At 42.1% G+C, this 13,793-nt stretch overlaps 1 protein-coding gene across 1 annotated transcript in view; it reads left to right on the top strand.

The window, feature by feature from the left end:
* Positions 1 to 13,793, top strand: part of ADAMTS10 (ADAM metallopeptidase with thrombospondin type 1 motif 10) — a 272,206-nt gene that overhangs the window by 183,055 nt on the left and 75,358 nt on the right. The gene's annotated exons all lie outside the window — the stretch shown is intronic.

The raw sequence follows: 13,793 nt of genomic DNA, 5'->3' as shown, positions 1-13,793 counted from the left end.
CTTCAAGTTAGTCTGATGGGAAATGGAGAAGGACCATTTAGGGTTTGTGCAATAAAAGTTAAAGATACCTAAAAAATAATAATACTCAACTTGCAGAAAATATTTTTTTTTTGTAAATATTTTATTATATCTTTTCATGTGACAACACTGAAGAAATGACACTTTGCTACAATGTAAAGTAGTGAGTGTACAGCTTGTATAACAGTGTAAATTTGCTGTCCCCTCAAAATAACTCAACACACAGCCATTAATGTTTAAACCGCTGGTAACAAAAGTGAGTACACCCCTAAGTGAAAATGTCCAAATTGGGTCCAAAGTGTCAATATTTTGTATGGCCATTATTATTTTCCAGCACTGCCTTAACCCTCTTGGGCATGGAGTTCACCAGAGCTTCACAGGTTGCCACTGGAGTCCTCTTCCACTCCTCCATGACGACATCATGGAGCTGGTGGATGTTATATGTTAGTCCACTTTCCTTTTGAGGATACCCCACAGATACTCAATAGGGTTTAGGTCTGGAGACATGTTTGGCTAGTCGAACACCTTTACCCTCACCTTCTTTAGCAAGACAGTGGTCATCTTGGAGGTGTGTTTGGGGTCGTTATCATGTTGGAATAGTGCCCTGCGGCCCAGTCCCCGAAGGGAGGGAATCATGCTCTGCTTCAGTATGTTACAGTACATGTTGGCATTCATGGTTCCCTCAATGAACTGTAGCTCCCCAGTGCCGGCAGCACTCATGCAGCCCCAGACCATGACATTCCCACCACCATGCTTGACTGTAGGCTTGTCTTTGTACTCCTCACCTAGTTGCCACGACATACGCTTGACACCATATGAACCATATAAGTTTATCTTGGTCTCATCAGACCACAGGACATGGTTCCAGCAATCCATGTCCTTAGTCTGTTTGTCTTCAGCACTGTTTCCGGGCTTTCTTGTGCATCATCTTTAGAAGAGGCTTCCTTCTGGGACGACAGCCATGCAGACCAATTTGATGCAGTGTGTGGCGTATGGTCTGAGCACTGACAAGCTGATCCCCCACCCCTTCAACCTCTGCAGAAATGCTGGCAGCACTCATATGTCTATTTCCCAAAGATAACCTTTGGATATGACGCTGAGCACGTGCTCTCAACTTCTTTGGTCGACTATGGCGAGGCCTGTTCTGAGTGGAACCTGTCCTGTTAAACCGCTGTATGATCTTGGCCATCGTGCTGCAGCTGTTTCAGGGTCTTGGCAATCTTCTTATAGCCTAGGCCATCTTTATTTAGAGCAGAAAATCTTTTTTCAGATCCCCAGAGAGTTCTATGCCATGAGGTGCCATATTGAACTTCCAGTGACCAGTATGAGAGATTGAGAGCGATAACACCAAATTTAACACCCCTGCTCCCAATTCACACCTGAGACCTTGTAACACTAATGAGTCACATGACACTGGGGAGGGAAAATGGCTAATTGGGCCCAATTTGGACATTTTCACTTAGGGGTGTACTCACTTTTGTTGCCAGCGGTTTAGATATTAATGGCTGTGTGTTGAGTTATTTTAAGGGGACAGCAAATTTACACTGTTATACAAGCTGTACACTCACTACTTTACATTGTAGCAAAGTGTCATTTCTTCAGTGTTGTCACATGAAAAGATATAATAAAATATTTACAAAAATGTGAGGGGTGTACTCACTTTTGTGAGATACTGTATAATTACATAGGTGGTCCATTTAGTGAATTTTCAGGTAATTACAGATGACAAGAGGGCACTCTTTACGTCTGGAGGAAAACAGAAAATTGTATACTCACCTTTCCATAATTTTGCTTTCCTAGTGCATCTTCAGGGCAGCATACACTGGTTTTGGGGGTCTGCCCCTCAGCCTGATAGGACCAATAAACTATAAAGCTCTGAAGGAACCAGCCCGCAGCATTCTCCGTAACTATCACCTCAAGGGTGAGACCCTGTATGCTGTCATGAAGATGCACAGGAAAGGAAAAATACAGACAGGTGAGTATACAATTTTCTGTTTTTTTGGTGCGTTATGGCAGCATACACTGGGAAATAACTCGCCAGTTAGGACTATACAACATAAAGAGAAGATTTAATGACAAGTATTAGGGCAAGCCTGTACAACAGATCTATCAAAAACCACTGTGGTCAGCTGGGCCAGATCTATTTTGTATGTGCTCTTAAGCCCTCTGGAACGGGAAGCCTCTGTAATGAGTAAATCTTTTTGCTGGTTTTAACAAACCAGAAAGCTAAAGTACAAACCAATGCAGCTTGCCCTTTTCTGAGACTATGCGTTATCACAAAAAGGTTGTCTGCTTTTCTGAATGTGGCAGTCTCAGACAGGTAATCTTTCAAGAGTGAGGACTACATCCAGTGGATGGGGGGACCCCTGACTGGTTAAGTAAGGATGGGAGTATTACTTCTTGATTGAAGTGAAAAGACATAGCTACTTTTGCAAAGAAGCGTTCCAAAGGTTTTAGGACCACTCTAAAAAAGCTTTCAAGGTTAAGTCCCACATAGATGCTGACTCTGAAGGATGGAAAGGAGCTTTTGCCAGAGCTACAGGGACCACTGCTAGATTCCACTTGGGAAAGGTTGGTTTCCTAAGTGGCCTCAACTTTAAGCATGCCTTTATGAACTGGATGAACAGAGGATGGAGGCCTATTTGACTCCTGTCATGGCCAATAGAGCTGAGATGTGGACTTTCAAAGTATTTACACCTAAGTCTAACTGAAGGAGCTGAAGGATTTGAAGCAGCTTTGGAGATAACGGGTTCCAGGTGTTTCATATGGCAAGCTCTGCAAACTTTGCCCAGACCTTCTGATAAGTCTTATTTGTTGTACTCTTTCTGGCTAGTAATAGTACGGTCACCACCTCCTCTGAGCAACCCTGGCCTAACAGCTTCTGCATCTCAATTTCCACACCATGAGGTGTAACCTTGGGATTCTGGGTGTAAGAACTGTGCCTGAGAGTTACTGGAAGAGTTACTGGTGGTTCCACACTGAGTTGGAGTAAGGTTGGAAACCAAGGTTTCCTGAGCCAGAATAATGTAAATGCACCCCAATCTATGAAGTAAAGTCTATCTACAGTATTTTCTCCTGTCATTTTCGCCAGATTTTTAGAGACTTCTTTGTGAATATACAAGCATAAACATCATTTGCCGCAGAAAACTTTCCAATCACTCCAAACATAATACATTGTACATGCATATCACAATGGTCTAATCCATTGTTAGAATATATGTCATATGTAGTGAGGATACTTTACTTTTTCACAATTATTTTTAGAGATATCTCCCCACAAGTTCCTACTAACACTATTGTTCTTTATAGCTATCTATAAGGGGTAATTCCTGCCAGTGACCACAAGTGTAAGGAGCATTCCTCCCACTGACCATCACACTACTGTATTATGAGTTGTAGATATAGTAATTTTTAGCAGTTTTCAGTGCAACTAAAGGCAAAACTTTATTTTTCAGTTTGTATAGAGTAATGAAGGGTTAGTTTTTTTTCTTTTGCCATCTGTGTCCCATTGGGAGATTAACCTTTACTTCTTGTCCCAATTCCAAATCAGGAAGTGAGAGGAAATCCCTGACAATTAAGGGAATGCCTTGGGTTCCCACAGGTCACCAGAACTAGTGTCCCTATTGGGGACTTGTTTGAAAAAAAAAATCAAACAATAAATATAATATAACTACCTATTTACTAATGCATTCGTTTTCACTAGCAGCATAAAGATTAGAAATAGTTAATGTTGATTTAGAGAGTAAAACCACTTTAAGACCCTTGCATTGATGGTCATGCTGTGGTGCTGTTATACACCCCCTCTGCATTGGTGGTCAGGTATAGTGTATTTTAGTATCCCCGCTTTGGTGGTAAGTGGCAGTGCTGTTAAACCACCCACTTTTGTGGTCAGTGGCAATCCTGTTACACTCCCCCACATTGGTAGCCAGTGCCAGTGCTGGTAAACCCCCTACATTGGTGCTCAATAGTTACTTACCTGATTATGCACTCCGGTGCTGCTCTCACTCTTCCTCTCGCTCACTTCATCTGGCTGGGACTATACCTGTACTCTTGGGTGGAGATCACTCTGCCTTGCTATACTACAGGTGTTCTTTCAATGCCAGGTACTGGAACACAGAGAGCATTCCAGTACCCAGCCACCCGCTGCCACTCTGCAATCTGCCCACGGGTGTCCATCAGGTGATGGCCCAAGTCCAGTACTTAAATACATTGAGCCAGTGACCCACAAGTTTGACAACAGGGCTCTAAAAGATTAATTACCAAAGTTCCATATTCTATTAATCAAACTGCTGAGGCAGAGCTAAATAAAGATAACCTGGCAGCCCATATATTTCCTCTTAGGCTGCACTGGGAAGGACTTTGGACAGCCACTGAATTGACTTATTATAACAAAAACATTCTAAACAAAGGTCTGATCATTTGTTGCCATACAGTTGAATTCCACTGTTTATGTCCCCAAATAGGCTGTGTGAGAAGTGGCAAAACCCAGATATTAGGGGGTTAATAACCGGAGATTTACATCATAAAGTATCCGCATATGCGGATGATCTTTTATTCTGCCTTACTAAACCTGTTATATCTATGCCAAACCTACTAAGAGAATTGCACCAATATGGTGCACTGTCCAATTTAAAAACTAATATGTCCAAGTCAGAGACAATGGGTTTTTTTATGACTACGACTCAAATTAACATTTTAAAAATGAATTTTAAGTTTAGATGGACCTATACGGGCATCGAATACCTGGGCACGTTGATTCCACCTAAATTGGACCAAACCTTTGAGTTGAATTTTCCACCTCTACTGAGTAGAGTGAAACTCTTACTTTCTAAATGGCATCAGGGCCTTTTCTCTTGGTTCGGTAGATGTAACATAATAAAAATATCAGTATTACCTAATTTTTCCTATCTCTTTCAAACTCTACCCATTCATATACCCCCATAATTCTTTAAACAGACTAATAAGATGATAACTGAATTCATTTGAGCCCATAAAAGGCCCAGAATTCTGTTTAATGACAATGCCTATACAATATGCGGGGTAGCGGTACCAGATATGCAGAAATATTATCAGGCGGCTCATATGGCGCGACTAGTAGACTGGTGTAGGCATGCTGGCACTAAAATATGGCCAAAAATCGAGCAATCACAGTGTGAGGTCCCATTGCGTTGTGCGGTTTGGTACTTTGGAGACCTGAGTTCAGCTCTCAAAAAGCACCCAACCTTGGGCCCTAACCTGCGTATTTGCTCTCGAATATGTTCCACCACTTTATTATCATCTGTCAACTCCCCCCTATACCCTATTGTAGGGAATCCTCATTTCCCTCCGGGACTACAGGAGGGACCCTTTAGGAAACTTTCAGAATCACAGTGTTTTCAGGCTTCGCATTTTATACAAATAGCAACCGGGACATGGCTCTCATTACCTGAACTAATCTCATCCAACGACCGTTTCTGTCTTGATTTCTGGAGTGCAGCTCAGTTGCGACATTTCCTTAACACTCTCCCACCTCCAGACAGATTTCAACGAACATTGACATCCTTAGAACAAGTATGTGAAGGGACGGGGCCTTGCTCTCACTTAATCTCGCAAATGTATGCACTACTGGTTGCCCCCCAAGAGGATTATGTCCCTCCATATATAAGGAAGTGGGAAATGACATTAGACCGGACTTTCACCCAGGCACAACATAGGCAGATAGTAAATCTTGCGTTAAAATCTTCAATATCCACAAGAATCCAAGAAACTAATTTTAAAATAATGACAAGATGGTATCGTACACCCTCATTACTTAATAAATTCCTTCCTGGAGATCCCGGACAAATGTTGGAGGTGTCAGGAGGAAAGAGGGACTCTACTCCACGTTCTTTGGTCCTGCCCAAAACTGGAGTACTTCTGGAGGGTGATACGGCGGATAGCACAGAAATTTACTGAGTATAACCTCCCAGAAGATCTAGCCCTATTTTTGTTACATGTCTCAAATATACCGGGGAAAACAGATAGAAAATTAATTTTGCGCCATCTTATTAATGCTGCTAGATCATGTATCGTACGGCCGTGGAGAGATACGAGCCCTCTCACAATTCTTACATGGGTCACACGAATTGAAGAGGTTAATAGGATGGAAGATTTGTTATTATCGGCTCAAAATCGAAAGGAGACATATTTAGAAACTTGGGGCCAATGGAATACATTTAAATTTCCCGGAGGAAGGGAGTTCCCTCTTTGCTCCTGAGAGTATTTGAAAAAGAGAGGAGTGGGGGGCCTTGGGGGTGCCCCCACTTCCCTGGATGATGGTATAGTAAACTCGCCTTTTCCTCAGTACATTTCCCCTCCAACTCCGACTCCCCCTCCCCTATCAGTGTTTTTTTTTTTTCTTCTCTCTTTCTATCTTTTTTCTCTTTTTTTTTTAGGAATGCTAACTTTCTCCGTTTGCCTCTTCAGATATGTAGAGGTTTTTCTTATTAGTAAAGTATGTTGTCAGGGCATACAAGAGAAGCAGGTCTAATGGAAGATAGAATGGGGACTATCTCAAATAACTAGTTATTGTTTTTTCTGTGGATGTATTTAAGATAGGAGTAATGCTGTTAATTGGATTTTGAATGGATTTGTTGGAGCTCATATGATTGATGGATTAATTAAATTGTTCATTTCTCAGTATGTATGACAACTAAAATAAAGAAATGTAAAAAGTGTGTGAAAAGTGAACCAGGCTTACCTATGCACCTGGCCCATTAGGATTGACCATTTTCTAAAAAAGCTAAGATTTACACTTCCCTGGACAACCTCTCAAACATAGTTACATAGTTGGTAAGGTTGAACAAAGACACTGGACCATCCAGTTCAGTGTGCGTGTGTGTGTGTCACTACCATTTTCAGTATCCCTGAACATTGTGTTTGCTAAGAAACACAATTTTTTAAATTCACATACACTATTCGCTGACACCACCAACTGTGGAAGGGAGTTCCACATCCTTACCACTTTAACAGTGTCTTCTTTAGAGACCTTAGATGAAATAGTTTTCTACCAATGACACAGTGACCCTTTAAAGATTTGTATATTGTGATCATATCCCCTCTTACGTTCTTCTACTCTAGGGAGAGTAAGTTGGATTTTTGCATCCATCATAAAAGAGGTCCTCCAGTCCCATTGCCCTTTTCTGGACTTTCCCCAGTTCAAGGGCATCCTTTCTGAAGACTGATGACCAAACCAATATAGGATACTTAAAGAGGAAAAAGCATTCATACCCCATTTTCCACATTTTGTCATGTTACAACCAAAAACGTAAATGTATTTTATTGGGATTTTATGTTATAGACCAACACAAAGTGGCACATAATTGTGAAGTGGAAGGAAAATTATAAATGTTTTTCAAAATTTTTTACAAATAAATATGCATTTGTATTCAGCCCCCTTTACTCTGAAACCCCTAACTAAAATCTAGCGGAACCAACTGCTTTCAGAGGTCACCTAATGTGCAAATAGGGTCCACCTGTTGTAATTTAATCTCAGGTGTTCTGTGAAGCCCTCAGAGGTTTGTTAGAGAACCTTAGTGAACAAACAGCACCATGAAGGCCAAGGAACACACCAGACAGGTCAGGGATAAAGTTGTGGAGAAGTTTAAAGCAGTGCTAGGTTATAAAAACATTACACACTTTGAACATCTTACTGAGCACTGTTCAATCCATCATCCGAAAATGGAAAGTGTATGGCACAACTGCAAACCTACCAAGACATGGCCGTCCACCTAAACTGACAGATTGGGCAAGGAGATCATTAATAAGAGAAGCAGCCAAGAGGCCCATGGTAACTCTGGAGGAGCTGCAGAGATCCACAGCTCAGGTGGGAGCCTCTGTCCACAGGACAACTATTAGTAGCGCACTCCACAATCCACAAATCTGGTCTTTATGGAAGAGTGGCAAGAAGAAAGTCATTGTTGAAAGAAAGCCATAAGAAGTCCAGTTTTTGCAGTTTGTGAAAAGCCATGTGGGGGACACAGCAAACAGGTGGAAGAAGGTGCTCTGGTCAGATGAGACCAAAATTTTACTTTTTGCCCTGAAAGCAAAACTCTATGTATGGTGGAAAACTAACACTGAACATCGCCCTGAACACACCATAGTCACCATGAAACATGGTGGCAGCAGCATCATGTTGTGGGGATGCTTTTCTTCAGCAGGGACAAGAAAGCTGGTCAGAGTTGATGGGAAGATGGATGGAGCCAAATACAGGGAAATCTTAGAAAAAAAACAGTTAAGAGTCTGCAAAAGACTTGAGACTGGGGCGAAGGTTCACCTTCCAGCAGGACAACAACCCTAAACATACAGCCAGAGCTACAATGGAATGGTTTAGATCAAAGCATATTGATGTGTTAGAATGGCCCAGTCAAAGTCCGGACCTAAACCCAATTGAGAATCAGTGGCAAGGCTTGAAAATTGCTGTTCACAGACGCTCTCCATCCAATCTGACGGAGCTTAAGTTATTTTGCAAAGTATAGTGGGCAAAAAATTCACTCTCTAGATGTGCAAAGCTGGTAGAGTCATACCCAAAAAGACTTGCAGGTGTAATTGCAGCAAAAGGTCTACAAAGTATTGACTCAGGGGGGCTGAATACAAATGCACACCACGCTTTTAACATATTTATTTGTAAAAAAATTTGAAAACCACTTATTTTGCTTTCACTTCATGATTATGTGCCACTTTGTGTTGGTCTCTCACATAAAAGTTTTCTCCCTATTGTGGGGTCACCAGTACGGTATTTGTAAATTGAAATCATATCCCCTCTCAAGCGTCTCTTCTCCAGAGAGAATAAGTTCAGTGCTCGCAACCTTTCCTCATAACTAATATCCTCCATACCCTTTATTAGCTTTGTTACCCTTCTTTGTACTTGCTCCCTTTCCAGTACATCCTTCCTGAGGACTGGTGGGCGGAACTGTACAGCATACTCCAGGTGCGGCCGGACCAGAGTGTTGTAGAGTGGGAGAATTATCGTTTTATCTCTGGAATTAATCCCCTTTTTAATGCATGCCACTATTCTGTTTGCTTTGTTAGCAGCAGCTTGCATGACATTGCTGAGCCTATCATCTACTAGGACCCCCAGGTCCTTTTCCATCCTAGATTCCCCCCAGAGGTTCTCCCCCCAGTGTATAGATTGCATTCCTATTTTTGCCACCCAAATGCATTATTTTACATTTTTCTACATTAAACCTCATTTACCAAGTAGTTGCCCACCCCATTAATTTGTTCAGATCTTTTTGCAAGGTTTCCACATCCTGCGGAGAAGTCATTGCCCTGCTTAGCTTAGTATCGTCCGCAAATACAGAGATTGAACTGTTTACCCCATCCTCCAGGTCATTTATGAACAAAATAAACAGGATTGGTCCCAGCACAGAACCCTGGGGACCCCATTACCTACCCCTGACCATTCCGAGTACTCCCCATTTATCACCACCCTCTGAACTCGCCCTTGAAGCCAGTTTTCAATCCAGTTTTCAATCCATTTACTCACCGTATGGTCCATGCCAATGGACCTTATTTTGTACAGTAAATGTTTATGGGGGACTGTGTCAAATGCTTTTGCAAAATCCAGATACACCACATCTATGGGCCTTCATTTATCTAGATGGCAACTCACCTCCTCATAGAAGGTTATAAGATTGGTTCATTCCTGAATCCATGCTGATTACTGCTAATGATACCGTTCTCATTACTAAAATCTTGTATATAGTCCCTTATCATCCCCTCCAAGAGTTTACATACTGTTGATGTTAGGCTAACTGGCCTGTAATTCCCAGGGATGTATTTTGGGCCCTTTTTAAATATTGGTGCTACATTGGCTTTTCTCCAATCAGCTGGTACCCTTCCAGTCAGTAGACTGTCAGTAAAAATGAGGAACAATGGTTCGGCAATTACTTGACTGAGTTCCCTAAGTACTCTCGGGTTTAAGCCATCTGGTCCCGGTAATTTATTAATGTTATGTTTCCCAAGTCTAATTTTAATTCTGTCCTCTGTTAACCATGGAGGTGCTTCCTGTGATGTGTCATGAGGATAAACACTGCAGTTTTGGTTACGGAAGCCCCCCGATTCCCTCGTGAAGACTAAGGAGAAGAATAAATTCAATACCTTCGCCATCTCCCCATCCTTTGTAACCAGATGTCCTTCCTCATTCTTTATGGGGCCAATATGGTCTGTCCTCCCTTTTTTACTCTTTACATACTTAAAGAATTTCTTGAGATTTTTTTTGCTTTCCTCTGCTATGTGTCTTTCATGTTCTATCTTAGCTGTCCTTATTGCACCCTTACATTTCTTGTTGCATTCTTTATAAAGACTTTATAAAGTCTGAATGCTGAGGATGATCCCTCAACCTAGTATTTTTTTGAAGGCCTTCTCCTTTGCTTTTATATGCATTTTTACATTGTAGTTAAGTCATCCAGGACTTTTGTTCGCTCTTTTAAATGTATTACCCAATGGGATGCATTGGCCAATGCCCTTATTTAATATGCTCTTAAAGCAAACCCATCTCTCCTCCGTGTTTTTTGTTCCTAAGATTTTATCCCAATTTATGCCTTCTAGCAAGGTTCGAAATTTTAGGGAAGTTGGCTCTTTTGCAATTCAGTGTCTTTGTATTCCCCTTATGTTTCCTATTTGTGTGATTTATGAAGCCAATTGACCTGTGATTGCTGTTACCTAAATTGCCCCGTATTTCCACATCCGTGATCAGGTTTGTATTGTTGGTAATCAGTAGATCCAGTAACGCTTTATTTCTAGTTGGTGCATCTACCATCTGAAAATTGTCCTGCAAGACATTTAGGAACTGGCGAGCCTTAGAAGAATCCGTGGTTCCCTCCGCCCAGTCTATATCTGGATAATTAAAATCCCCCATTATGATAACACTTCCCATCCTTGCTGCTAATCTAATTTGTGATAGGAGATCTGTCTCCCCTTCCTCCCTCAGGTTAGGGGGCCTATAGCATACTCCCAGTATTATTTTCCCCTTAGCTTCATCCCTTTGGAGCTCTACCCATAAGGATTGCACCAACAAAGAAAAGGCGCCTCTAAGTGCAGAAGTAGACACATTTTAATATCCCCAACGGGATTAAAAACACTTACAAGATAAGAAGGCAAAAACGACACATCATGAAAATACGTGGGAGGATGCGTTCTGCGGCATTGGAAGGGGTCACAGTGGAAGAAAGTCCCCAGGCTGTTTGTGTGTAATCACAGCAGATCCAATCAGCCGGTGGAACTGATGTAATCCAAGGAAAAGAAGAGAAGACCCAGAAGTGATGTCAGCGCTGAGGGACAACAAACCAGCCTGGACTGCAGCGCAGAGCGGATGAGGTCATAAGAGAGGGACGCATTTCGGAACTCTAGATGGTTCCTTTATCAACCTATGACCATGGGAATAGCTGTACATAATTTATATTCTTTGGGCTGGCCGTGGGCAGGAACAATAATGAGAAAAGAGGAAGCCGACAGTATAAAATAGCGTTCTTAAGAAGAAAAAATGTGTGTAGAAAAATGTATGTATAAAAATGAGTTTAACACTTTTTAATAAAATAAATATATAATAAAGGAATTATAAAAGGATGAAAATGTTTAAAATTGTTAGGAAATTAGAGAGCACATATAAATAGAGAAAGCCAACAGCAATCAATGAGATATAAATGTGTATGAACAAATGTGTTGTGCAGGCTAGTAGATAATTGTGTAAGCCTATGCATACACACACACATACACATATATGCACATACACACTAGAGTTTTGCATATCATGAGTATGTGTGTGCGCCAAGATTTTTTCAGACAAATATAGTTGACATATGACATCACATATTGGTGGAATCATAAAATAACTCATGAGGAGGAAAATGATAATAGGAGGTCTGAGGTCTATGAAATCTAAAGTATAGCACTGAGTTCAAAGTCCTCATTTAACCCTCCAGGGGCCAGAACGTTTAGTAAAAAAATCCAGTACATTTCCCTATGGCAAAGTCTTCTGTAGCGCTCAGCTGCAGGAAGATCCCTAGGCAGCGGAGGAAGATGCCGGACAAGAACACCGGAGGAAGCACCAGAAGAACTAGAAGAAGAAGAAGATGGAGGAAGAAACCGAAGGAAGATAGAAGATAGAAGATAGAAGAAAGAAGAAGCATTTAAATAAAGGAATTGTCAAAAACTGTCTCTTGTCATTTTTAACATTTTTGACAGTGCGTCACAAAATGCAGGGTTACATAACGGGTGACCCCGCCCCCTCTGATGTCACGGGGAATGCCACAGGGAAGTCCCCGTCAAGTCCCTGTGCGTCAGAGGGGGCGGGGTCACCGGGTGGCCCTGCCCGCCGTTATTTAAGAACCGTCAGAAGAGGAGAAGCGTCACACAGCGGGAGCCTCCCTCCATGCCATCATGGATGCAGAGCGGCCCGAGGAGAAAAAGAGAAGAAAACGCAGCGGAGGAAGATGCCGGACAAGAACACCGGAGGAAGCACCAGAAGAACTAGAAGAAGAAGAAGATGGAGGAAGAAACCGAAGGAAGATAGAAGATAGAAGATAGAAGAAAGAAGAAGCATTTAAATAAAGGAATTGTCAAAAACTGTCTCTTGTCATTTTTAACATTTTTGACAGTTTTTTGTGAAATGGTAGGGGTACCCCCTTACCATTTCACACAGGGGGGAGGGCTGGGATCTGGGGGTCCCCTTGTTAAAGGGCGCTTCCAGATTCCGATAAGCCCCCCCGCCCGCAGACCCCCACAACCACCGGGCAAGGGTTGTGGGGATGAGGCCCTTGTCCTCATCAACATGGGGACAAGGTGTTTTGGGGGGCTACCCCAAAGCACCCTCCCAATGTTGAGGGCATGTGGCCTGGTACGGTTCAGGGGGGCGCTCTCTCGTCCCCCCCCCCCCCTCTTTTCCTGCGGCCTGCCAGGTTGCGTGCTCGGATAAGGGTCTGGTATAGATTTTGAGGGGGACCCCACGCCATTTTTAAAAAAAAATGTTGTCCGGGGTTCCCCTTAATATCCATACCAGACCTGAAGGGCCTGGTATGGAATTTAGGGGGACCCCCCCACGTCATTTTTTTTTTAAATTTTGGTTCGGGGGTTCCCCTGTGGGGAATTCCCATGCCGTTTTTATCAATGAACTTTTATGTGTATTGTCCGACTGGCAATTCAGTAATAGCCGCGAGTAGTTTTAAATGACTTTTTTTACCTTTGAAATGTCATTTTGCTGTCAGACTGCTCTAAACACGGGAAACATGCGCCCCTTTACAGGCATACTATAGACACCCCCCAGGTACGGAATTTAAAGGAATATTACACTTTTATTGTTTCACTTTAAGCATTATTAAAATCACTGCTCCCGAAAAAACGGCCATTTTTAAAACTTTTTTTTGCATTGATCCATGTCCCCTGGGGCAGGACCCAGGTCCCCAAACACTTTTCATGACAATAACTTGCATATAAGCCTTTAAAATTAGCACTTTTGATTATTCATGTTCGTGTCCCATAGACTTTAACGGTGTTCGCGTGTTCGAACAAATTTTTTGCCTGTTCGCAAGTTCTGGTGCGAACCGAACAGGGGGGGTGTTTGGCTCATCCCTACTCATGATATGCAAAACTCTAGTGTGTATGTGCATATATGTGTATGTGTGTGTGTATGCATAGGCTTACACAATTATCTACTAGCCTGCACCACACATTTATTCATACACATTTATATCTCATTGATTGCTGTTGGCTTTCTCTATTTATATGGGCTCTCTAATTTCCTAACAATTTTAAACATT

The sequence above is a fragment of the Aquarana catesbeiana genome, linkage group LG01 (genome assembly GCF_042186555.1).
Source record: "Aquarana catesbeiana isolate 2022-GZ linkage group LG01, ASM4218655v1, whole genome shotgun sequence".
NCBI lineage: Eukaryota > Metazoa > Chordata > Amphibia > Anura > Ranidae > Aquarana > Aquarana catesbeiana.
The sequence above is the reverse complement of the archived record's forward strand: the minus strand, read 5'-3'. Positions and strand labels throughout refer to the sequence as shown.